Raw genomic sequence first — 25,730 nt, forward strand, 5'->3', positions numbered from 1 at the left:
AGCTTTGAATGCATGATCAAAGGCTCCAAGAAGATCAACGAGCTTGACGAACCCTCCACGTCCGAAGCACAACCGGTGACATTTAAGGCGACGGAGGAGAAGAAGGAGCAGTCTACACCGAGTAGACAACCAATTGACGCCTCCAAGCTCGACAATGAGGAGATGGCTTTAATCATCAAAAGCTTTCGCCAAATCCTCAAGCAACGGAAGGGGAAGGATTACAAATCCCGTTCCAAGAAGGTTTGCTACAAGTGTGGTAAGCCCGGTCACTTTATCGCTAAATGTCCATTATCAAGTGACAGTGACAGGGGCGACGACAAGAAGGTGAGAAGACAGGAGAAGAAGAGGTACTACAAGAAGAAGGGCGGCGATGCCCATGTTTGTCGGGAGTGGGACTCCGACGAAAGCTCTAGCGACTCCTCCGACGACGAGGACGCCGCCAACATCGCCGTCACCAAGGGACTCCTCTTCCCCAACGTCGGCCACAAGTGCCTCATGGCAAAGGACGGCAAAAGGAAGAAGGTAAAATCAAGATCCTCCACTAAATATGAAACCTCTAGTGATGAGTAGAGATGGCAATGGGGCCCCGATCCCCGATTCCCCGCGGGGAATTCCTCCATTAGGGGATGGGGATGGGGAAGATTCTCCCCCCGCGGGGATGTAAACGGGGAAAATTCCTTCCCCGATGGGTAAACGGGGACGGGGGTGGGGAAACATTCCCCATCCCCGTTCCCCGCGGGGACCCGTTAAACTTATATATGGTGATATTTTCATGTAATATATAATGATAAAAATAAATAATTACATTGTTAAGAGATAACTCATTGTACAAATATGTTATTTTAATGTACACATAATGAGTTCTAACATCTGACAAAGTATATAAGTGACAATGTTTTGTATTAATAGCAAAGAAAGTATGTCATAATTGTAATTTAAGCGGGGATGGGGATCCCCGATGGGGATTTATCCCCGCGGGGAACGGGGATGGGGAAGAAATTCCCCCCGCAAGAGTTCGTGGGGATCCCCGCGGGGAAATTTTTTTGTCGCGGGGACGGGTACGGGGAGCCAAAACCCGACGGGGATTTCCCCGTTGCCATCCCTAGTGATGAGGATGATGCTAGCAATGAGGAGGATAACTTACGCATTCTTTTTGCCAATCTTAACATGGAACAAAAGGAAAAACTAAATGAGCTAATTAGTGCCATCCATGAAAAAGATGACCTCTTGGACTCCCAAGAGGACTTCCTAATCAAGGAAAATAAAAAGCATGTTAAGGTTAAAAATGCTTATGCTCTAGAGGTAGAAAAATGTGAGAAACTATCTAGTGAGCTAAGTACTTGCCATGACACTATCACCAACCTTAGAAATGAAAATGCTAGTTTAAATGCTAAGGTTGATTCACATGTTTGTAATGTTTCAATTCCCAATCCTAGAAATAATAATGATGATTTGCTTGCTAAGATTGAAGAATTGAACATTTCTCTTGCTAGCCTTAGAGTAGAAAATGAAAATTTAATTGCTAAGGCTAAAGAACTAGATGTTTGCAATGTTACAATTTCCGATCTTAGAGATAATAATGATACCTTGCGTGCTAAGATCGTTGAACTTAATTCATGCAAACCCTCTATATCTAGTATTGAGCATGTTTCCATTTGTACTAGATGTAGAGATGTTGATATTAATGCTATTCATGATCACATGACTTTAATTAAACAACAAAATGATCATATAACAATATTAGACGCAAAAATTGCCGAGCATAACTTAGAAAATGAAAAGTTTAAATTTGCTAGAAGTATGCTCTATAATGGGAGACACCCTGGCATTAAGGATGGCATTGGCTACCAAAGGGGAGACAATGTCAAACTTAGTGCCCCTCCTAAAGGATTGTCTAATTTTGTAAAGGGCAAGGCTCCCATGCCTCAGGATAATGAGGGTTACATTTTGTACCCTGTCGGTTATCCCGAGGACAAAATTAGGAAAATTCATTCTAGGAAGTCTCACTCTGGCCCTAACCATGCTTTTATGTATAAGGGTGAGGCATCTAGCTCTAGGCAACCAACCCGTGCTAAGTTGCCTAAAAGGAAAACTCCTAATGCATCAAATGAACATAGCATTTCATTTAAGACTTTTGATGCATCTTATGTTTTGACTAACAAATCCGGCAAAGTAGTTGCCAAGTTTGTTGGGGGCAAACACAAGGGCTCCAAGACTTGTGTTTGGGTACCTAAAGTTCTTGTTTCTAATGCCAAAGGACCCAAAACCGTTTGGGTACCTAAAGTCAAGAACTAAAATTGTTTTGTAGGTTTATGCATCCGGAGGCTCAAGTTGGATCATCGACAGCGGGTGCACAAACCACATGACAGGGGAGAAGAAAATGTTCTCCTCCTATGAGAAAAACCAAGATCCCCAACGAGCTATCACATTCGGGGATGGAAATCAAGGTTTGGTCAAAGGTCTTGGTAAAATTGCTATATCTCCTGACCATTCTATTTCCAATGTTTTTCTTGTAGACTCTTTAGATTACAATTTGCTTTCTGTATCTCAATTATGCAAAATGGGCTACAACTGTCTTTTCACTGATGTAGGTGTCACTGTCTTTAGAAGAAGTGATGATTCAATAGCATTTAAGGGTGTGTTAGAGGGTCAGTTATACTTAGTAAATTTTGAAAGAGCTGAACTCAACACATGCTTAATTGCTAAGACTAACATGGGTTGGCTCTGGCACCGCCGACTAGCCCATGTTGGGATGAAGAATCTTCACAAGCTTCTAAAGGGAGAACACATTTTAGGATTAACAAATGTTCATTTTGAGAAAGACAGGATTTGTAGCGCATGCCAGGCAGGAAAGCAAGTTGGAGCCCATCATCCACACAAGAACATTATGACGACCGACAGGCCGCTTGAGCTACTCCACATGGATCTTTTCGGCCCGATTGCTTACATAAGTATTGGCGGGAGTAAGTATTGTCTTGTAATAGTGGATGATTATTCTCGCTTCACTTGGGTATTCTTTTTGCAGGAAAAATCTCAAACCCAAGAGACCTTAAAAGGATTCTTGAGACGGGCTCAAAATGAGTTCGGCTTAAGGATCAAGAAAATAAGAAGCGACAACGGGACGGAGTTCAAGAACTCTCAAATCGAAGGCTTCCTTGAGGAGGAGGGCATCAAGCATGAGTTCTCTTCTCCCTACACGCCACAACAAAATGGTGTAGTGGAGAGGAAGAATCGAACTCTATTGGACATGGCAAGAACCATGCTTGATGAATACAAGACACCGGATCGGTTTTGGGCCGAGGCGGTCAACACCGCTTGCTACGCCATTAACCGGTTATATCTACACTGAATCCTCAAGAAGACATCATACGAACTCCTCACCGGTAAAAAGCCCAATATTTCATATTTTAGAGTTTTTGGTAGCAAATGCTTTATTCTTGTTAAAAGAGGTAGAAAATCTAAATTTGCTCCTAAAACTGTAGAAGGCTTTTTACTAGGATATGACTCGAACACAAGGGCATATAGAGTCTTTAACAAGTCCTCAGGACTTGTTGAAGTTTCTTGTGACGTTGTGTTTGATGAGACTAACGGCTCTCAAGTAGAGCAAGTTGATCTTGATGAGATAGGTGAAGAACAGGCTCCGTACATCGCTCTAAGGAACATGTCCATTGGGGATGTGTGTCCTAAGGAATCCGAAGAGCCTACTCATACACAAGATCAACCATCCTCCTCCACGCAAGCATCTCCACCAACTCAAAATGAGGACGAGGCTCAAGTTGATGAAGGAGAAGATCAAAGAGATGAGCCACCTCAAGATGACGGCAATGATCAAGGGGGAGATGCAAATGATCAAGACAAGGAGGATGAAGAACCAAGGCCGCCACACCCAAGAGTCCACCAAGCAATCTGAAAGGGAATTAGGCTTACACCTAGTTCCTAAATAATTTTGGTGGTTGAATTGCCCAACACAAATATTGGACTGACTAGTTTGCTCTAGTGTATAAGTTATACAGGTGCAAAAGGTTCACATCTAGCCAATAAAAAGACCAAGTGTTGGATTCAACAAAGGAGCAATAAGGCAACCGAGGGCACCTCTGGCTGGAGGCACCGGACTGTCCGGTGTGCACCGGACAGTGTCCGGTGCGCCCGTAGACTTCGTTTTCTACCCTTCGCCAGAGGACTTCGACTTCAACCCTTCGCCCTCGGGAATTCGCGGAGGCCGGCGCGCTATAATTCACCGGACTGTCCGGTGTGCACCGGACATGTCCGGTGCGCCAACGAACCGCGGCCTCCGGAACTCGTCATCCTCGGGTTTTCACGACAGCCGCTCCGCTATAATTCACCGGACTGTCCGGTGTACACCGGACTGTCCGGTGTGCCAGCGGAGCAACGGCTCTCTGCGGCGCCAACGGCTCCCTGCGCAGCATTAAATGCGCGCGCAGCGCGCGCAGACGTCAGGGCTGCCCATACCGGTGCACCGGACATCAAACAGTGCATGTCCGGTGTGCACCGGACACCTCGGCAGGCCCACAAGTCAGAAGCTTCAACGGTCAGAATCCAACGGCAATGGTGACGTGGCAGAGGCACCGGACTGTCCGGTGTGCACCGGACTGTCCGGTGCGCCATCGAACAGAGGCTGCCAGCAACGGTCACTTTTGGTGGTTGGGGCTATAAATACCCCAACCACCCCACCATTCATTGCATCCAAGTTTTCCACTTCTCAACTACTACAAGAGCTCTAGGCATTCAATTCTAGACACATTCAAAGAGATCAAATCCTCTCCAATTCCACACAAAACCCTAGTGACTAGAGAGAGTGATTTGCCGTGTTCATTTGAGCTCTTGCGCTTGGATTGCTTCTTTTCTTTCTCACTTGTTCTTGAGATCACAACTCCATTGTAATCAAGGCAAGAGGCACCAATTGTGTGGTGGCCCTTGCGGGGAAGTTTTGTTCCCGGCTTTGATTAGAGAAGAGAAGCTCACTCGGTCCGTGGGACCGTTTGAGAGAGGGAAGGGTTGAAAGAGACCCGGCCTTTGTGGCCTCCTCAACGGGGAGTAGGTTTGCAAGAACCGAACCTCGGTAAAACAAATCTCCGTGTCTCACTTGCTCATTCGCTTGGGATTTGTTTTGCGCCCTCTCTCGCGGACTCGTTTATATTTCTAACGCTAACCCGGCTTGTAGTTGTGTTTATATTTATAAATTTCAGTTTCGCCCTATTCACCCCCCCTCTAGGCGACTATCAATTGGTATCAGAGCCCGGTGCTTCATTAGAGCCTAACCGCTCGAAGTGATGTCGGGAGATCACACCAAGAAGGAGATGGAGACCGGCGAAAAGCCCACTACAAGCTACGGGAGCACTTCATCGGAAGAGTCCCGCACCAAAAGGAGGGAGAAGAAGAAGAGCTCCTCCAACAAAGGGAAGGAGAAGAAATCTTCTTCTCACCACAAAGATAAGAAGGAAAAATCTTCTTCCCACAAGCCGCATCGGAAAGGCGACAAGCACAAGAGGATGAGGAAGGTGGTCTACTACGAGACCGACACTTCATCAACATCGACCTCCGACTCCGATGCGCCCTCCGTCACTTCTAAACGCCAAGAGCGCAAGAAGTATAGTAAGATCCCCCTACGCTACCCTCGCATTTCCAAACATACACCTTTACTTTCCGTCCCATTAGGCAAACCACCAACTTTTGATGGTGAAGATTACGCTAGGTGGAGCGATTTAATGCGATTTCATCTAATCTCGCTCCACAAAAGCATATGGGATGTTGTTGAGTTTGGTGCGCAGGTACCATCCGTAGGGGATGAAAACTATGATGAGGATGAGGTGGCCCAAATCGAGCACTTCAACTCTCAAGCCACAACCATACTCCTTGCCTCTCTAAGCAAGGAAGAATACAACAAAGTGCAAGGGTTGAAAAATGCAAAGGAGATTTGGGATGTGCTCAAAACTGCGCACGAGGGAGATGAGCTCACCAAGATCACCAAGCGGGAAACGATCGAGGGGGAGCTCGGTCGGTTCCGGCTTCAAAAAGGGGAGGAGCCACAACACATGTACAACCGGCTCAAGACTTTGGTGAACCAAGTGCGCAACCTCGGGAGCAAGAAGTGGGATGACCACGAAGTGGTAAATGTTATTTTAAGATCTCTCATTTTTCTTAATCCCACTCAAGTTCAATTGATTCGTGGTAATCCTAGATATACTAAAATGACCCCCGAGGAAGTTATCGGGCATTTTGTAAGTTTTGAGTGCATGATAGAAGGCTCGAGGAAAATCAACGAGCTTGGCGACCCATCCGAAGCCCAACCCGTTGCATTCAAGGCAACGGAGGAGAAGAAGGAGGAGTCTACACCAAGAAGACAACCAATAGACGCCTCCAAGCTCGACAATGAGGAAATGGCGCTCGTCATCAAGAGCTTCCGCCAAATCCTCAAGCAAAGGAGGGGGAAGGACTACAAGTCCCGCTCCAAGAAGGTTTGCTACAAGTGTGGTAAGCCCGGTCATTTTATTGCTAAATGTCCTATATCTAGTGACAGTGACCGAGGCGACGACAAGAAGGGGAGAAGAAAGGAGAAGAAAAGGTACTACAAGAAGAAGAGCGGCGATGCCCATGTTTGTCGGGAATGGGATTCCGACGAAAGCTCAAGCGACTCCTCCGACGACGAGGACGCCGCCAACATCGCCGTCACCAAGGGACTCCTCTTCCCCAACGTCGGCCACAAGTGCCTCATGGCAAAGGACGGCAAAAAGAAGAAGGTTAAATCCAACTCCTCCACTAAATATGAATCTTCTAGTGATGATAATGCTAGTGATGAGGAGGATAATTTGCGTTCCCTTTTTGCCAACCTTAACATAGCTCAAAAAGAAAAGTTAAATGAATTAGTTAGTGCTATTCATGAAAAGGATGACCTTTTGGACTCCCAAGAGGATTGTCTAATTAAAGAAAACAAGAAACATGTTAAGGTTAAAAAGGCTTATGCTCTAGAAGTAGAAAAATGTGAAAAATTGTCTAGTGAGCTAAGCACTTGCCGTGAGATGATTAACAACCTTAGAAATGAAAATGCTATTTTAAATGCTAAGGTTGATTCACATGTTTGTAATGTTTCAATTCCCAATCTTAGAGATGATAACATTGACTTGCTTGCTAAGATTGATGAATTGAATGCATCTCTTGCTAGCCTTAGATTAGAGAATGAAAATTTAATTGCTAAGGCTAAAGATTTTAATGTTTGCAATGCTACTATTTCCGACCTTAGAACTAAGAATGAAATGTTGCATGCTAAGGTTGTAGAACTTAAATCTTGCAAACCCTCTACATCTAATCTTGAGCATGTTTCTATTTGCACTAGATGTAGAGATATTGATGTTAATGCTATTCTTGATCATATGGCTTTAATTAAACAACAAAATGATCATATAGCAAAATTAGATGCTAAAATTGCCGAGCACAATCTAGAAAATGAGAAATTTAAATTTGCTCGTAGCATGCTTTATAATGGGAGACGCCCTGGCATCAAGGATGGCATTGGCTTCCAAAGGGGAGACAATGTCAAACTTAATGCCCCTCCTAAGAACTTGTCTAACTTTGTTAAGGGCAAAGCTCCCATGCCTCAGGATAACGAGGGTTACATTTTATACCCTGCCGGCTATCCTGAGAGCAAAATTAGGAAGATTCATTCTAGGAAGTCTCACTCTGGCCCTAATCATGCTTTTATGTATAAGGGTGAGACATCTAGTTCTAGGCAACCAACCCATGCTAAGTTGCCTAAGAAGAAAATTCCTAATGCATCAAATGATCATGCCATTTCATTTAAAACTTTTGATGCATCTTATGTGCTTACTAGCAAATCCGGCAAGGTCGTTGCCAAGTTTGTTGGGGGCAAGCACAAGGGATCAAAGACTTGTGTTTGGGTACCCAAAGTTCTTGTTTCTAATGCCAAAGGACCCAAAACCGTTTGGGTACCTAAAGTCAAGAACTAAAATTGTTTTGTAGGTTTATGCATCCGGGGGCTCAAGTTGGATACTCGATAGCGGGTGCACAAACCACATGACAGGGGAGAAAAGGATGTTCTCCTCATATGAGAAAAACCAAGATCCCCAACGAGCTATCACATTCGGGGATGGAAATCAAGGTTTGGTCAAAGGTCTTGGTAAAATTGCTATATCTCCTGACCATTCCATTTCCAATGTTTTTCTTGTAGATTCCTTAGATTACAACTTGCTTTCCGTTTCTCAATTATGTCAAATGGGCTACAACTGTCTTTTTACTGATATAGGTGTCACTGTCTTTAGAAGAAGTGATGATTCAATAGCATTTAAGGGTGTGTTAGAGGGTCAGCTATACTTAGTGGATTTTGATAGAGCTGAACTCGACACATGCTTAATTGCTAAGACTAACATGGGTTGGCTCTGGCATCGTCGACTAGCCCATGTTGGGATGAAGAATCTTCATAAACTTCTAAAGGGAGAGCACATTTTAGGATTAACAAATGTTCATTTTGAGAAAGACAGGATTTGTAGCGCATGCCAGGCAGGGAAGCAAGTTGGAGTCCATCACCCACACAAGAACATCATGACGACCGACAGGCCGCTTGAGCTACTCCACATGGATCTATTCGGCCCGATTGCTTACATAAGCATCGGCGGGAGTAAGTATTGTCTTGTTATTGTGGATGATTATTCTCGCTTCACTTGGGTATTCTTTTTACAGGAAAAATCTCAAACCCAAGAGACCTTAAAGGGATTCTTGAGACGAGCTCAAAATGAGTTCGGCTTAAGGATCAAGAAAATAAGAAGCGACAACGGGACGGAGTTCAAGAACTCTCAAATTGAAGGCTTCCTTGAGGAGGAGGGCATCAAGCATGAGTTCTCCTCTCCCTACACGCCCCAACAAAATGGTGTAGTGGAGAGGAAGAATCGAACTCTATTGGACATGGCAAGAACCATGCTTGATGAGTACAAGACACCGGACCGGTTTTGGGCCGAAGCGGTCAACACCGCCTGCTACGCCATCAACCGGTTATATCTTCACCAAATCCTCAAGAAGACATCATATGAACTCCTAACCGGTAAAAAGCCCAACATTTCATATTTTAGAGTTTTTGGTAGCAAATGCTTCATTCTTATTAAAAGAGGTAGAAAATCTAAATTTGCTCCTAAAACTGTAGAAGGTTTTTTACTTGGTTATGACTCAAACACAAGGGCATATAGGGTCTTTAACAAGTCCACTGGACTAGTTGAAGTCTCTTGTGACGTTGTGTTTGATGAAACTAACGGCTCTCAAGTAGAGCAAGTTGATCTTGATGAGATAGGTGAAGAACAGGCTCCATGCATCGCGCTAAGGAACATGTCCATCGGGGATGTGTGTCCTAAGGAATCCGAAGAGCCTCCAAGTACACAAGATCAACCATCCTCCTCCATGCAAGCATCTCCACCAACTCAAAATGAGGATGAGGCTCAAAATGATGAAGAGCAAAATCAAGAAGACGAGCCACCTCAAGATGATAGCAATGATCAAGGGGGAGATACAAATGATCAAGAAAAGGAGGATGAGGAAGAACCAAGACCGCCACACCCAAGAGTCCACCAAGCAATCCAACGAGATCACCCCGTCGACACCATCCTCGGCGACATTCATAAGGGGGTAACTACTCGATCTCGGGTTGCTCATTTTTGTGAACATTACTCTTTTGTTTCCTCTATTGAGCCACACAGGGTAGAGGAAGCTCTCCAAGATTCGGATTGGGTGGTGGCGATGCAAGAGGAGCTCAACAATTTCACGAGGAATGAGGTCTGGCATTTAGTTCCACGTCCTAACCAAAATGTTGTAGGAACCAAATGGGTCTTCCGCAACAAGCAAGATGAGCATGGTGTGGTGACAAGGAACAAAGCTCGACTCGTGGCCAAAGGGTATTCACAAGTCGAAGGTTTGGATTTCGGTGAAACCTATGCACCCGTAGCTAGGCTTGAGTCAATTCGCATATTATTGGCCTATGCTACTTACCATGGCTTTAAGCTCTATCAAATGGACGTGAAAAGTGCCTTCCTCAATGGACCAATCAAGGAAGAGGTCTATGTTGAGCAACCTCCCGGCTTTGAAGACAGTGAGTATCCTAACCATGTTTATAGGCTCTCTAAGGCGCTTTATGGGCTCAAGCAAGCCCCAAGAGCATGGTATGAATGCCTAAGAGATTTCCTTATTGCTAATGGCTTCGAAGTCGGCAAGGCCGATCCTACACTCTTTACTAAAACTCTTGAAAATGACTTGTTTGTATGCCAAATTTATGTTGATGATATTATATTTGGGTCTACTAACGAGTCTACATGTGAAGAGTTTAGTAGGATCATGACACAGAAATTCGAGATGTCGATGATGGGGGAGTTGAAGTATTTTCTAGGATTCCAAGTCAAGCAACTCCAAGAGGGCACCTTCATTTGCCAAACGAAGTACACTCAAGACATTCTAACCAAGTTTGGGATGAAGGATGCCAAACCCATCAAGACACCCATGGGAACTAATGGGCATCTCGACCTCGACACGGGAGGTAAGTCCGTGGATCAAAAGGTATACCGGTCGATGATTGGTTCATTGCTTTATTTATGTGCATCTCGACCGGACATTATGCTTTCCGTTTGCATGTGTGCAAGATTCCAATCCGACCCTAAGGAATCACACCTTACGGCCGTAAAACGAATTTTGAGATATTTGGCTTATACACCTAAGTTTGGGCTTTGGTACCCTCGGGGATCCACATTTGATTTGATTGGTTATTCGGATGCCGATTGGGCGGGGTGCAAAATTAATAGGAAGAGCACATCAGGGACTTGCCAGTTCTTGGGAAGATCCTTGGTGTCTTGGGCTTCAAAGAAGCAAAATTCGGTCGCTCTTTCCACCGCCGAAGCCGAGTACATTGCCGCAGGACATTGTTGCGCGCAATTGCTTTGGATGAGGCAAACCCTGCGGGACTACGGTTACAAATTAACCAAAGTCCCTTTGCTATGTGATAATGAGAGTGCAATCAAAATGGCCGACAATCCCGTCGAGCATAGCCGCACTAAGCACATAGCCATTCGGTATCATTTTCTTAGGGATCACCAACAAAAGGGGGATATCGAGATTTCTTACATTAACACTAAAGATCAATTAGCCAATATCTTTACCAAGCCACTTGATGAACAATCTTTTACCAGACTTAGGCATGAGCTCAATATTCTTGATTCTAGAAATTTCTTTTGCTAGCTTGCACACATAGCTCATTTAAATACCTTTGATCATATCTCTTTTATATGCTATGACTAATGTGTTTTCAAGTCTATTTCAAACCAAGTCATAGGTATATTGAAAGGGAATTGGAGTCTTCGGCGAAGACAAAGGCTTCCACTCCGTAACTCATGCTTCGCCATCACTCCGAGCAACTCTCTATTCCTTGGGGAGAAATGAGCATCAAAGAAAAGGACTCTATCCTTGGGGGAGAGAGTAAAAGCTCAAAAGCAAAAGGACCGGACCTCGTCTTTGGTATAATCTTAACTCATTTACTTATGACCAAAGGGGAGGAACTTACTTCGAGGGCTCTAATGATTACGTTTTTGGCGATTCATGCCAAAAAGGGGGAGAAATGAGCCCAAAGCAAAAGGACCGCACCACCACCGCCAAATTCAAAAACTTAGTGCTTTCCAAAAGTCTTTATCATTCGGTATCCTATTGTGTTCAAAAGGGGGAGAAAGTAGTATTTCAAAAATGGTATATCAAAACCCTCTTGAACACTAAGAGGTGGATCTCTTTTAGGGGGAGTTTTGTTTAGTCAAAGGAAAAGCATTTGAAATAGGGGGAGACAATTTCAAATCTTGAAAATGCTTTGCAAACTCTTATTCATGTACCTTTGACTATTTGCAAAAGATCTTTGAAATGGATTTACAAAAAGAATTTGCAAAAACAAAACATGTGGTGCAAACGTGGTCCAAAATGTTATATAAGAAAGAAACATTCCTTGCATATCTTGTAAGTAGTTATATTGGCTCAATTCCAAGTAACCTTTGCACTTACATTATGTAAACTAGTTCAATTATGCACTTCTATATTTGCTTTGGTTTGTGTTGGCATCAATCACCAAAAAGGGGGAGATTGAAAGGGAATTAGGCTTACACCTAGTTCCTAAATAATTTTGGTGGTTGAATTGCCCAACACAAATATTGGACTGACTAGTTTGCTCTAGTGTATAAGTTATACAGGTGCAAAAGGTTCACATCTAGCCAATAAAAAGACCAAGTGTTGGATTCAACAAAGGAGCAATAAGGCAACCGAGGGCACCTCTGGCTGGAGGCACCGGACTGTCCGGTGTGCACCGGACAGTGTCCGGTGCGCCCGTAGACTTCGTTTTCTACCCTTCGCCAGAGGACTTCGACTTCAACCCTTCGCCCTCGGGAATTCGCGGAGGCCGGCGCGCTATAATTCACCGGACTGTCCGGTGTGCACCGGACATGTCCGGTGCGCCAACGAACCGCGGCCTCCGGAACTCGTCATCCTCGGGTTTTCACGACAGCCGCTCCGCTATAATTCACCGGACTGTCCGGTGTACACCGGACTGTCCGGTGTGCCAGCGGAGCAACGGCTCTCTGCGGCGCCAACGGCTCCCTGCGCAGCATTAAATGCGCGCGCAGCGCGCGCAGACGTCAGGGCTGCCCATACCGGTGCACCGGACATCAAACAGTGCATGTCCGGTGTGCACCGGACACCTCGGCAGGCCCACAAGTCAGAAGCTTCAACGGTCAGAATCCAACGGCAATGGTGACGTGGCAGAGGCACCGGACTGTCCGGTGTGCACCGGACTGTCCGGTGCGCCATCGAACAGAGGCTGCCAGCAACGGTCACTTTTGGTGGTTGGGGCTATAAATACCCCAACCACCCCACCATTCATTGCATCCAAGTTTTCCACTTCTCAACTACTACAAGAGCTCTAGGCATTCAATTCTAGACACATTCAAAGAGATCAAATCCTCTCCAATTCCACACAAAACCCTAGTGACTAGAGAGAGTGATTTGCCGTGTTCATTTGAGCTCTTGCGCTTGGATTGCTTCTTTTCTTTCTCACTTGTTCTTGAGATCACAACTCCATTGTAATCAAGGCAAGAGGCACCAATTGTGTGGTGGCCCTTGCGGGGAAGTTTTGTTCCCGGCTTTGATTAGAGAAGAGAAGCTCACTCGGTCCGTGGGACCGTTTGAGAGAGGGAAGGGTTGAAAGAGACCTGGCCTTTGTGGCCTCCTCAACGGGGAGTAGGTTTGCAAGAACCGAACCTCGGTAAAACAAATCTCCGTGTCTCACTTGCTCATTCGCTTGGGATTTGTTTTGCGCCCTCTCTCGCGGACTCGTTTATATTTCTAACGCTAACCCGGCTTGTAGTTGTGTTTATATTTATAAATTTCAGTTTCGCCCTATTCACCCCCCCTCTAGGCGACTATCACAATCCAACGAGATCACCCCGTCGACACCATCCTTGGCGACATTCATAAGGGGGTAACTACTAGATCTCGTGTTGCACATTTTTGTGAACATTACTCTTTTGTTTCCTCTATTGAGCCACACAGGGTAGAGGAAGAACTTCAAGATTCGGATTGGGTGGTGGCAATGCAAGAGGAGCTCAACAACTTCACTAGGAATGAGGTATGGCATTTAGTTCCACGTCCTAACCAAAATGTTGTAGGAACCAAATGGGTCTTCCGCAACAAGCAAGATGAGCATGGTGTGGTGACAAGGAACAAAGCTCGACTTGTGGCCAAAGGATACTCCCAAGTCGAAGGTTTGGATTTCGGTGAAACCTATGCACCCGTAGCTAGGCTTGAGTCAATTCGCATATTATTGGCCTATGCTACTTACCATGGCTTTAAGCTTTATCAAATGGACGTGAAAAGTGCCTTCCTCAATGGACCAATTAAGGAAGAGGTCTACGTTGAGCAACCTCCCGGCTTTGAAGACAGTGAGTATCCTAACCATGTCTATAAGCTCTTTAAGGCGCTTTATGGGCTCAAGCAAGCCCCAAGAGCATGGTATGAATGCCTTAGAGATTTTCTTATTGCAAATGGATTCAAAGTCGGAAAGGCCGATCCTACTTTATTCACTAAGACTCTTGACAATGATTTGTTTGTATGCCAAATTTATGTTGATGATATCATATTTGGGTCTACTAACGAATCTACATGTGAAGAATTTAGTAGGATCATGACACAAAAATTCGAGATGTCTATGATGGGGGAGTTGAAGTATTTTCTAGGATTCCAAGTCAAGCAACTCCAAGAGGGCACCTTCATTAGCCAAACAAAGTATACTCAAGACATTCTAAGCAAGTTTGGAATGAAGGATGCCAAGCCCATCAAGACACCCATGGGAACAAATGGGCATCTCGACCTCGACACGGGAGGTAAGTCCGTGGATCAAAAGGTATACCGGTCGATGATTGGTTCATTACTCTATTTATGTGCATCTCGACCGGACATTATGCTTTCCGTATGCATGTGTGCAAGATTCCAAGCCGACCCTAACGAAGCTCACCTTACGGCCGTAAAACGAATCTTGAGATATTTGGCTTATACTCCTAAGTTTGGGCTTTGGTATCCTAGGGGATCCACATTTGATTTAATTGGTTATTCGGATGCCGATTGGGCGGGGTGCAAAATCAATAGGAAGAGCACATCGGGGACTTGCCAGTTCTTGGGAAGATCCTTGGTGTCTTGGGCTTCAAAGAAGCAAAATTCGGTTGCTCTTTCCACCGCCGAAGCCGAGTACATTGCCGCAGGCCATTGTTGCGCACAATTGCTTTGGATGAGGCAAACCCTGCGGGACTACGGTTACAAATTAACCAAAGTCCCTTTACTATGTGATAATGAGAGTGCAATCAAAATGGCCGACAATCCCGTTGAGCATAGCCGCACTAAGCACATAGCCATTCGGTATCATTTTCTTAGGGATCACCAACAAAAGGGAGATATCGAGATTTCTTACATTAATACTAAAGATCAATTAGCCGATATCTTTACCAAGCCTCTTGATGAACAATCTTTTAACAAACTTAGGCATGAGCTCAATATTCTTGATTCACGCAATTTCTTTTGCTAACTTGCACACATAGCTCATTTATATACCTTTGATCATATCTCTTTTATATGCTATGACTAATGTGTTTTCAAGTCTATCTCAAACCAAGTCATAGGTATATTGAAAGGGAATTGGAGTCTTCGGCGAAGACAAAGGCTTCCACTCCGTAACTCATCCTTCGCCGCCACTCCGCGCTTCTCTCCATCTTTTGAGGGAGAGTTAAAAGCAAAAGGACTTCGTCTTTGGTATAATCTTAACTCATTTGTTTATGACCAAAGGGGAAGAAATTACTTCGAGGGCTCTAATGATTCCGTTTTTGGCGATTCATGCCAAAGGGGGAGAAAAGTATGAGCCCAAAGCAAAAGGACCGCACCACCACCAATTTCAAAAACTTCGTGTTTTCAAAGAATTTTATCAATTGGTATCCTATTATGTTCAAAAGGGGAAGAAAGTAGTATTTCAAAAATGATATATCAAAACCCTCTTGAACACTAAGAGGAGGATCTCATTTAGGGGGAGTTTTGTTTAGTCAAAGGAGAAGCATTTGAAACAGGGGGAGAGAATTTCAAATCTTGAAAATGCTTCTTGAAATCTTATTCATTTACCTTTGACTATTTGCAAAAGAACTTTGAAAAGGATTTACAAAAGAATTTGCAAAAACAAAACATATGGTGCAAACGTGGTCCAAAATATTAAAAAATAAAGAAACAATCCACTCATACTTTATAGGTATTTATATTGGCTCAATTCCAAGCAACCGTTGCACTGACATTATGCAAACTAGTTCAATTATGCACTTCTATACTTGCTTTGGTTTGTGTTGGCATCAATCACCAAAAAGGGGGAGATTGAAAGGGAATTAGGCTTACACCTATTTCCTAATTGATTTTGGTGGTTGAATTGCACAACACAAATAATTGGACTAACTAGTTTGCTCTAGATTATATGTTCTACAGGTACCAAAGGTTCATCTACAACTATACTAAATCGACTGTCCGGAATACCGTAGATTATTCCGGACAGGAGAAGCTTTTTGGAAAAACAGGCCAAGCGCGGACCGTCCGGGCCCTTGCGGCGGACCGTCCGCGACACGAGGATGACACTCGGACAGAACCAATGCAAAAATCCAAGTCTGCACTATGGACCGTCCGGAGGAAAAGAGCGGACCGTCTGAGCCCTCGCGCGGACCGTTCGGCCTCTAGCGCGGACCGTCCGGTAGGCAAGAAACCGAAAAACCCGAAGGTGACGGGTTCAGAGAAATGAATTATAGCGGCCTCGCGGACCGTCCGGGCCAGGCGGGCGGACCATCCGCGACTGGCTTTATCTGACATCTGACGTCGCATTAAATGCAATATAGCCGTTGATATAGCCGTTACTGCTGACCGTTGCATTTTCAGCCGTTGATCTACAGGCGCGGACCGTCCGGGCCAGGCGGGCGGACCGTCCGCGGTCGGCAGAATGGAGTAACGGCTAGGAAGTGGTTGGTGGCTATAAATACAACCCCAACCACCTCCATTCACTTCACCCAAGCATTCCAACCTTCAACATTCAATACAAGAGCTAGCAATCCATTCCAAGACACATTCAAAGCCTCCATCTCTCCAAGTTTCACATTTGAGAAAAGAGATCATTAGTGATTAGTGACTTGAGAGAGAAAGTGATCCGTGTGTTATTTGTCGCTCTTGTCGCTTGGCCTTTTTCAATCGTGCTTTCTTGATTCTTTCATTACGATCAAATTCACTTGTAATTGAGGCAAGAGACACCAATCTTGTGGTGATCCTTGTAGGAACTTTGTGTTCCAAGTGATTGAGAAGAGAAAGCTCACTCGGTCCGGGGGACCGTTTGAGAGAGGGAAGGGTTGAAAGAGACCCGGCCTTTGTGGCCTCCTCAACGGGGAGTAGGTTTGCGAGAACCGAACCTCGGTAAAACAAATCCGCGTGTCACACTTCTTATTTGCTTGCGATTTGTTTTCGACCCTCTCTTGCGGACTCAATTATATTTCTAACGCTAACCCGGCTTGTAGTTGTGATTAACTTTGTAAATTTTAGTTTCGCCCTATTCACCCCCCCTCTAGGCGACTTTCAAAAACTCCTCCAACAAAGGGAAGGGGAAGGAGAAGAAATCCTCTTCTCACAAGTCGGATCGGAGAGGCGACAAACACAAGAGGATGAGGAAAGTGGTCTACTACGAGACCGACTCTTCATCACCATCGACCTCCGACTCCGATGCGCCGTCCGTAACTTCTAAGCGTCAAGAGCGCAAGAAGTATAGTAAGATTCCCCTATGCTACCCCCACATTTCAAAGCGTGCTCCTTTACTCTCTGTTCCATTAGGCAAACCACCAGTTTTTGACGGTGAAGATTATAATGTGGAGTGACAAAATGAGGCACCATCTAACCTCACTCCACACAAGCATATGGATTGTTGTTGAGTTTGGTGTACAGGTACCATCCGTAGGGGATGAAGACTATGACTCGGACGAGGTGGCCCAAATTCACCACTTTAACTCCCAAGCCACCACTATACTCCTCGCCTCTCTAAGTCGAGAGGAGTATAATAAGGTGCAAGGGTTAAAAAGTGCGAAGGAAATTTGGGACGTACTCAAGACCACGCACGAGGGAGACGAGGTGACAAAGATCACCAAGCGGGAAACGATCGAGGGGGAGCTCGGTCGCTTCATGCTTCACCAAGGGGAGGATCCACAAGCTATGTACAACCGCTTGAAGACCTTGGTGAACCAAGTGCGCAACCTCGGGAGCGAAAAATGGGATGACCATGAGATGGTCAAGGTTATTCTTAGATCCCTCATATTTCTTAACCCTACACAAGTTCAATTAATTCGAGGTGATCCTAGATATAAGCTAATGTCTCCCGAGGAGGTTATAGGAAAATTTGTGAGCTTTGAGCTAATGATTAAAGGCTCAAAGAAAATCATCGAGCAAGGCACCTCCTCCACGCCCGAAACACAACCCGTCGCATTCAAGGCAACGGAAGAAAAGAAGGAGGAGGCTACTCCAAGTTGAACACCCATCGACGCCTCCAAGCCCGACAACGAGGAGATGGCGCTCATCATCAAGAGCTTCCGCCAAATCCTCAAGCAAAGGAGGGGGAAAGACTACAAACCCTGCTCCAAGAAAGTATGCTACAAATGTGGTAAGCCCGGTCATTTTATTGCTAAATGTCCATTATCTAGTGATAGTGACAGGGGCGACGACAAGAAGGGGAGAAGAAGGGAGAAGAAGAGACATTACAAAAAGAAGGGCGGCGATGCCCACGTGTGCCGCGAGTGGGACTTCGACGAGAGCTCCACCGACTTCTCCTCCGACGAGGACGCCACCAACATAGCCGTCACCAAGGGACTTCTCTTCCCCAACGTCGGCCACAAGTGCCTCATGGCCAAGGAGGGCAAAAAGAAGAAGGTAAAATCAAGATCCTCCACTAAATATGAAACCTCTAGTGATGAGGAAGATGCTAGCAATGAGGAGGATAACTTGCGCATTCTTTTTGCCGACCTAAACATGCAACAAAAAGAAAAATTAAATGAATTGATTAGTGCTATTCATGAGAAGGATGATCTCTTGGACTCTCAAGAGGACTTCCTTATTAAGGAAAACAAAAAGCATGTTAAGGTCAAAAATGCTTATGCTCTACAAGTTGAAAAATGTGAAAAATTGTCCAGTGAGCTAAGCACTTCCATGAGACTATTGACAACCTTAGAAATAAAAATACTAGATTAATTGCTAAGGTTGATTCTCATGTTTGTGATGTTTCAATTCCCAATCTTAAAAATGATAATGATGATTTGCTTGCTAAGATTAAGGAATTGAATGATTCTCTTGCTAGTCTTAGGATTGAAAATGAAAAATTAATTGCTAAGGCTAAAATTTTTGATGTTTGCAATGTTACTATTTCTAACCTTAGAAGTGAGAATGATACATTACATGCTAAGGTTGTAGAATTAAAATCTTGCAAACCATCTACATCTACTGTTGAGCATGTTTCTATTTGCACTAGATGTAGAGATGTTGATATTGATGCTATTCATGATCATGTGGCTTTAATTAAACAACAAAATGATCATATAGCAATATTAGATGCTAAAATTGCCGAGCATAACTTAGAAAATGAAAAGTTTAAATTTGCTAGAAGTATGCTCTATAATGGGAGACGCCCTGGCATCAAGGATGGCATTGGCTTCCAAAGGGGAGACAATATCAAACTTAATGCCCCTCCTAAGAAACTGTCTAATTTTGTTAAGGGCAAGGCTCCCATGCCTCAGGATAACGCGGGTTACATTTTGTACCCTGCCGGTTATCCTGAGAGCAAAATTAGGAGAATTCATTCTAGGAAGTCTCACTCTGGCCCTAATCATGCTTTTATGTATAAGGGTGAGACATCTAGTTCTAGGCAACCAACCCGTGCTAAGTTGCCTAAGAAGAAAACTCCTAGTGCATCAAATGATCATAACATTTCATTTAAAACTTTTGATGCATCCTATGTTCTAACTAACAAATCCGGCAAGGTAGTTGCCAAGTATGTTGGGGGCAAGCACAAGGGGTCAAAGACTTGTGTTTGGGTACCCAAAGTTCTTGTGTCTAATGCCAAAGGGCCCAAAACCATTTGGGTACCTAAAGTCAAGAACTAAACTTGTTTTGTAGGTCTATTCATCCGGGGGCTCAAGTTGGATTATCGACAGCGGGTGCACAAACCACATGACAGGGGAGAAGAAGATGTTCTCCTCCTACGAGAAAAACCAAGATCCCCAACGAGCGATCACATTCGGGGATGGAAACCAAGGTTTGGTCAAAGGATTGGGTAAAATTGCTATATCTCCTGACCATTCTATTTCCAATGTTTTTCTTGTAGACTCATTAGATTACAATTTGCTTTCTGTATCTCAATTATGCAAAATGGGTCACAACTGTCTTTTCACTGATGTAGGTGTCACTGTCTTTAGAAGAAGTGATGATTCAATAGCATTTAAGGGAGTGTTGGAGGGTCAGCTATACTTGGTAGATTTTGATAGAGCTGAACTCGACACTTGCTTAATTGCTAAGACTAACATGGGTTGGCTCTGGCACCGCCGACTAGCCCATGTTGGGATGAAGAATCTTCATAAGCTTCTAAAGGGAGAGCACATTTTAGGACTAACTAATGTTCATTTTGAGAAAGACAGGGTTTGTAGCGCATGCCAAGCAGGAAAGCAAGTTGGTGCCCATCATCCACACAAGAACATCATGACGACCGACATGCCGCTTGAGCTACTCCACATGGATCTGTTCGGCCCAATTGCTTACATAAGCATCGGCGGGAGTAAGTATTGTCTTGTAATAGTGGATGATTATTCTCGCTTCACTTGGGTATTCTTTTTGCAGGAAAAATCTCAAACCCAAGAGACCTTAAAGGGATTCTTGAGACGGGCTCAAAATGAGTTCGGTTTAAGGATCAAGAAAATAAGAAGTGACAATGGGACGGAGTTCAAGAACTCTCAAATTGAAGGCTTCCTTGAGGAGGAGGGCATCAAGCATGAGTTCTCCTCTCCCTACACGCCACAACAAAATGGTGTAGTGGAGAGGAAGAATAGAACTCTATTGGACATGGCAAGAACCATGCTTGATGAGTACAAGACTTCAAATCGGTTTTGGGCCGAGGCGGTCAACACCGCTTGCTACGCCATCAACCGGTTATATCTACACCGAATCCTCAAGAAGACATCCTATGAACTCCTAACCGGTAAAAAGCCCAATATTTCATATTTTAGAGTCTTTGGTAGCAAATGCTTTATACTTGTTAAAAGAGGTAGAAAATCTAAATTTGCTCCTAAAACTGTAGAAGGCTTTTTACTAGGATATGATTCAAACACAAGGGCATATAGAATCTTTAACAAGTCCTCGGGACTAGTTGAAGTTTCTTGTGACGTTGTGTTTGATGAAACTAACGGCTCTCAAGTAGAGCAAGTTGATCTTGATGAGATAGGTGAAGAAGAGGCTCCGTGCATCGCGCTAAGGAACATGTCCATTGGGGATGTGTGTCCTAAGGAATCCGAAGAGCCTCCCAATGCACAAGATCAACCATCCTCCTCCACGCAAGCATCTCCACCGACTCAAAATGAGGATGAAGCTCAAGTTGATGAAGTAGAAGATCAAGCAAATGAGCCACCTCAAGATGACGGCAATGATCAAGGGGGAGATGCAAATGATCAAGACAAGGAGGATGAAGAACAAAGGCCGCCACACCCAAGAGTCCACCAAGCAATCCAACGAGATCACCCCGTCGACACCATCCTCGGCGATATTCATAAGGGGGTAACTACTCGATCTCGTGTTGCACATTTTTGTGAGCATTACTCTTTTGTTTCCTCTATTGAGCCACACAGGGTAGAGGAAGCACTCCAAGATTCGGATTGGGTGATGGCGATGCAAGAGGAGCTCAACAACTTCACGAGGAACAAGGTATGACATTTAGTTCCACGTCCTAACCAAAATGTTGTAGGAACCAAGTGGGTCTTCCGCAACAAGCAAGACGAGCATGGTGTGGTGACAAGGAACAAAGCTCGACTTGTGGCCAAGGGATACTCCCAAGTCGAAGGTTTGGATTTCGGTGAAACCTATGCACCCGTAGCTAGGCTTGAATCCATTCGTATATTATTAGCCTATGCTACTTACAATGGCTTCAAGCTTTACCAAATGGACGTAAAGAGTGCCTTCCTCAATGGACCGATCAAGGAAGAGGTCTATGTTGAGCAACCTCCCAGCTTTGAAGATAGTGAGTACCCTAACCATGTCTATAAACTCTCTAAGGCGCTTTATGGGCTCAAGCAAGCCCCAAGAGCATGGTATGAATGCCTTAGAGATTTCCTTATCACTAATGGCTTCAAAGTTGGAAAGGCCGATCCTACACTCTTCACTAAAACTCTTGAAAATGACTTATTTGTATGCCAAATCTATGTTGATGATATTATATTTGGGTCTACTAATGAGTCTACATGTGAAGAATTTAGTAGGATCATGACACAAAAATTCGAGATGTCGATGATGGGGGAGTTGAAGTATTTTCTAGGATTCCAAGTCAAACAACTCCAAGAAGGCACCTTCATTAGCCAAACGAAGTATACTCAAGACATCCTAAGCAAGTTTGGAATGAAGGATGCCAAACCTATCAAGACACCCATGGGAACCAATGGGCATCTCGACCTCGACACGGGAGGTAAATCCGTCGATCAAAAGGTATACCGGTCGATGATAGGTTCATTACTCTATTTATGTGCATCTCGACCGGACATTATGCTTTCCGTTTGCATGTGTGCAAGATTCCAATCCGACCCTAAGGAATCCCACCTTACGACCGTAAAACGAATCTTGAGATATTTGGCTTATACTCCTAAGTTTGGGCTTTGGTACCCTCGGGGATCCACATTTAATTTAATTGGTTATTCGGATGCCGATTGGGCGGGGTGTAAGATTAATATAAAGAGCACATTGGGGACCTGCCAGTTCTTGGGAAGGTCCTTGGTGTCTTGGGCTTCAAAGAAGCAAAATTCGGTCGCTCTTTCTACCGCTGAAGCCGAGTATATTGCCGCAGGCCATTGTTGCGCGCAATTACTTTGGATGAGGCAAACCCTGCGGGACTATGGTTACAAATTAACCAAAGTTCCTCTTCTATGTGATAATGAGAGTGCAATCCGCATGGCGGATAATCCCGTTGAGCATAGCCGCACTAAACACATAGCCATTCGGTATCATTTTCTTAGGGATCACCAACAAAAGGGGGATATCGAGATTGCATACATTAATACTAAAGATCAATTACCCGATATCTTTACCAAGCCACTTGATGAACAAACTTTTACCAAACTTAGGCATGAGCTCAATATTCTTGATTCTAGGAATTTCTTTTGCTAAACTTGCACACATAGCTCATAAATTTACCTTTGGTCATGTCTCTTTTATATATATGCTATGACTAATGTGTTTTCAAGTCTATTTCAAACCAAGTCATAAGAATATTGAAAGGAAATTGGAGTCTTCGGCGAAGACAAAGGCTTCCACTCCGCAACTCACCCGTCGCCGTCGCTCCACGCATCTCTCCATCTTTTGGGGGAGAGTCCAAAGCAAGAGGACTCCAACTTTGGTATAATCTTCACTCATTTATTTATGACCAAAGGAGGAGAGAGTAATTCTAAGGGCTCTAATGATTCCGTTTTCGGCGATTCATGCCAAAGGGGGAGAGAGTAAGAGCCCAAAGCAAAAGGACCGCACCACCACCAATTTGTAAAATTTTAGTTTTTTTTCAAAGAGTATTTTCAAATTTGTACCTTACTTATGATATAATTTCAAATTGGTATACCCTCTTCAAAACTAATATCAAAACCCTCTTGAACACTAAGAGAAGGATTTCATTAAGGGGGAGTTTTGTTTAGTCAAAGGAAAAGCATTTGAAACAGGGGGAGAAAATTTCAAATCTTGAAAATGCTTTGCAAAATCTTATTCATTTACCTTTGACTATTTGCAAAAGAACTTTGAAAAGGATTTACAAAAGAATTTGCAAAAACAAAACATGTGGTGCAAGCGTGGTCCAAAATGTTAAAAACAAAGAAACAATCCATGCATATCTTATGAGTAGTTATATTGGCTCATTTCCAAGCAACCTTTGCACTTACGTTATGCAAGCTAGTTCAATTATGTACTTCCATATTTGCTTTGGTTTGTGTTGGCATCAATCACCAAAAATGGGGAGATTGAAAGGGAATTAGGCTTACACCTAGTCCCTAATTGATTTTGGTGGTTGAATTGCCCAACACAAATAATTGGACTAACTAGTTTGCTCTAGTGTATAAGTTATACAGGTGCCAAAGGTTCACACTTAGCCAATAAAAAGAGCAAAGGGACAACCGAAGGCACCTCTGGTCTGGCGCACCGGACAGTGTCCTGTGCACCACCGGACATTGTCCGGTGCACCAGAGGACTCCAAGTCGAACTCGTCACCTTCGGGAAAATCCAGAGGCGCTCCGCTATAATTCACCGGACTGTCCGGTGTACACCGGACAGTGTCCGATGCTCTAAGGAACGGCGCTTCAGGAACTCGCCAGCTTCGGGAATTCGCAACGGCTAGTCCGCTATAATTCACCGGACATGTCCGGTGTGACAACGAAGCAACGAATACTTCGGCGCCAACGGCTACCTGCAGCGCATTGAATGCGCGCCTGCGCGCACAGAAGTCAGGCACGCCCATACTGGCGCACCGGACACTCTACAGTACATGTCCGGTGCGCCACCGGACATCTAGGCGGGCCCAGAAGATAGAGCTCCAACGGTCGGAACCCAACAGCTTTGGTGACGTGGCTGGCGCACCGGACATGTCCGGTGTGCACCGGACTGTCCGGTGCACCATACGACAGTCAGCCCCATCAAACGGCTAGTTTGGTGGTTGGGGCTATAAATACCCCCAACCACCCACCATTCATTGCATCCAAGTTTTCACACTTCCAACCACTTACAAGAGCTAGGCATTCAATTCTAGACACACTCAAGAGATCAAATCCTCTCCCAAATTCCACACAAAGTTTTAGTGACTAGTGAGAGAGATTTGCTTGTGTTCTTTCAAGCTCTTGCGCTTGGATTGCTTTCTTCTTTCTTGATTCTTTCTTGTGATCAAACTCACTTGTAATTGAGGCAAGAGACACCAATCTTGTGGTGGTCCTTGTAGGAACTTTGTGTTCCAAGTGATTGAGAAGAGAAAGCTCACTCGGTCCGAGGGACCGTTTGAGAGAGGGAAAAGGTTGAAAGAGACCCGGTCTTTGTGACCACCTCAACGGGGAGTAGGTTTGCGAGAACCGAACCTCGGTAAAACAAATTCGTGTGTCACACTCTTTATTCGCTTGCGATTTGTTTTGCACCCTCTCTCGCGGACTTGATTATATCTCTAACGCTAACCCGGCTTGTAGTTGTGATTATTTTTGAGAATTTCAGTTTCGCCCTATTCACCCCCCTCCTCTAGGCGACTATCACAATGTGGGGTGGTTGGGGTATTTATAGCCCCAACCACCAAAAATGGCCGTTGGAAGTGTGCTGTCGCATGGCGCACCGGACACTGTCCGGTGCGCCAGCCACGTCAGCCAGCCGTTGGGGTTCGACCGTTGGAGCTCTGACTTTTGGGGCCTCTGGACTGTCCAGTGGTGCACCGGACAGGTCCTGTAGACTGTCCGGTGCGCCAACTGCGCGTGCTCTGACTCTGGCGCGCACTGTAGCGCATTGAATGCGGTTGCAGTCGACCGTTGCGCGCGAGGTAGCCGTTGCTCCGTTGGCACACCGGACAGTCCGGTGAATTATAGCGGAGCGCCCTCTGATTTTCCCGAAGGTAGCGAGTTCAGCGTCGAGTGCCCTGGTGCACCGGACACTGTCCGGTGGCACACCGGACAGTCCGGTGCGCAAGACCAGGGTGCCTTTGGGTTGTCTTTTGCTCTCTTTGTTTGAACCCTTTCTTGGTCTTTTTATTCGCTTATTGTGAACCTTTGGCACCTGTTAAAACTTATAGACTATAGCAAACTAGTTAGTCCAATTATTTGTGTTGGGCAATTCAACCACCAAAATCAATTAGTAAATAGGTGTAAGCCTAATTCCCTTTCACTTTCTCCCCCCCCCCG

This window comes from Zea mays, chromosome 3, assembly GCF_902167145.1.
Source record: "Zea mays cultivar B73 chromosome 3, Zm-B73-REFERENCE-NAM-5.0, whole genome shotgun sequence".
Taxonomy (NCBI): Eukaryota; Viridiplantae; Streptophyta; class Magnoliopsida; order Poales; family Poaceae; genus Zea; species Zea mays.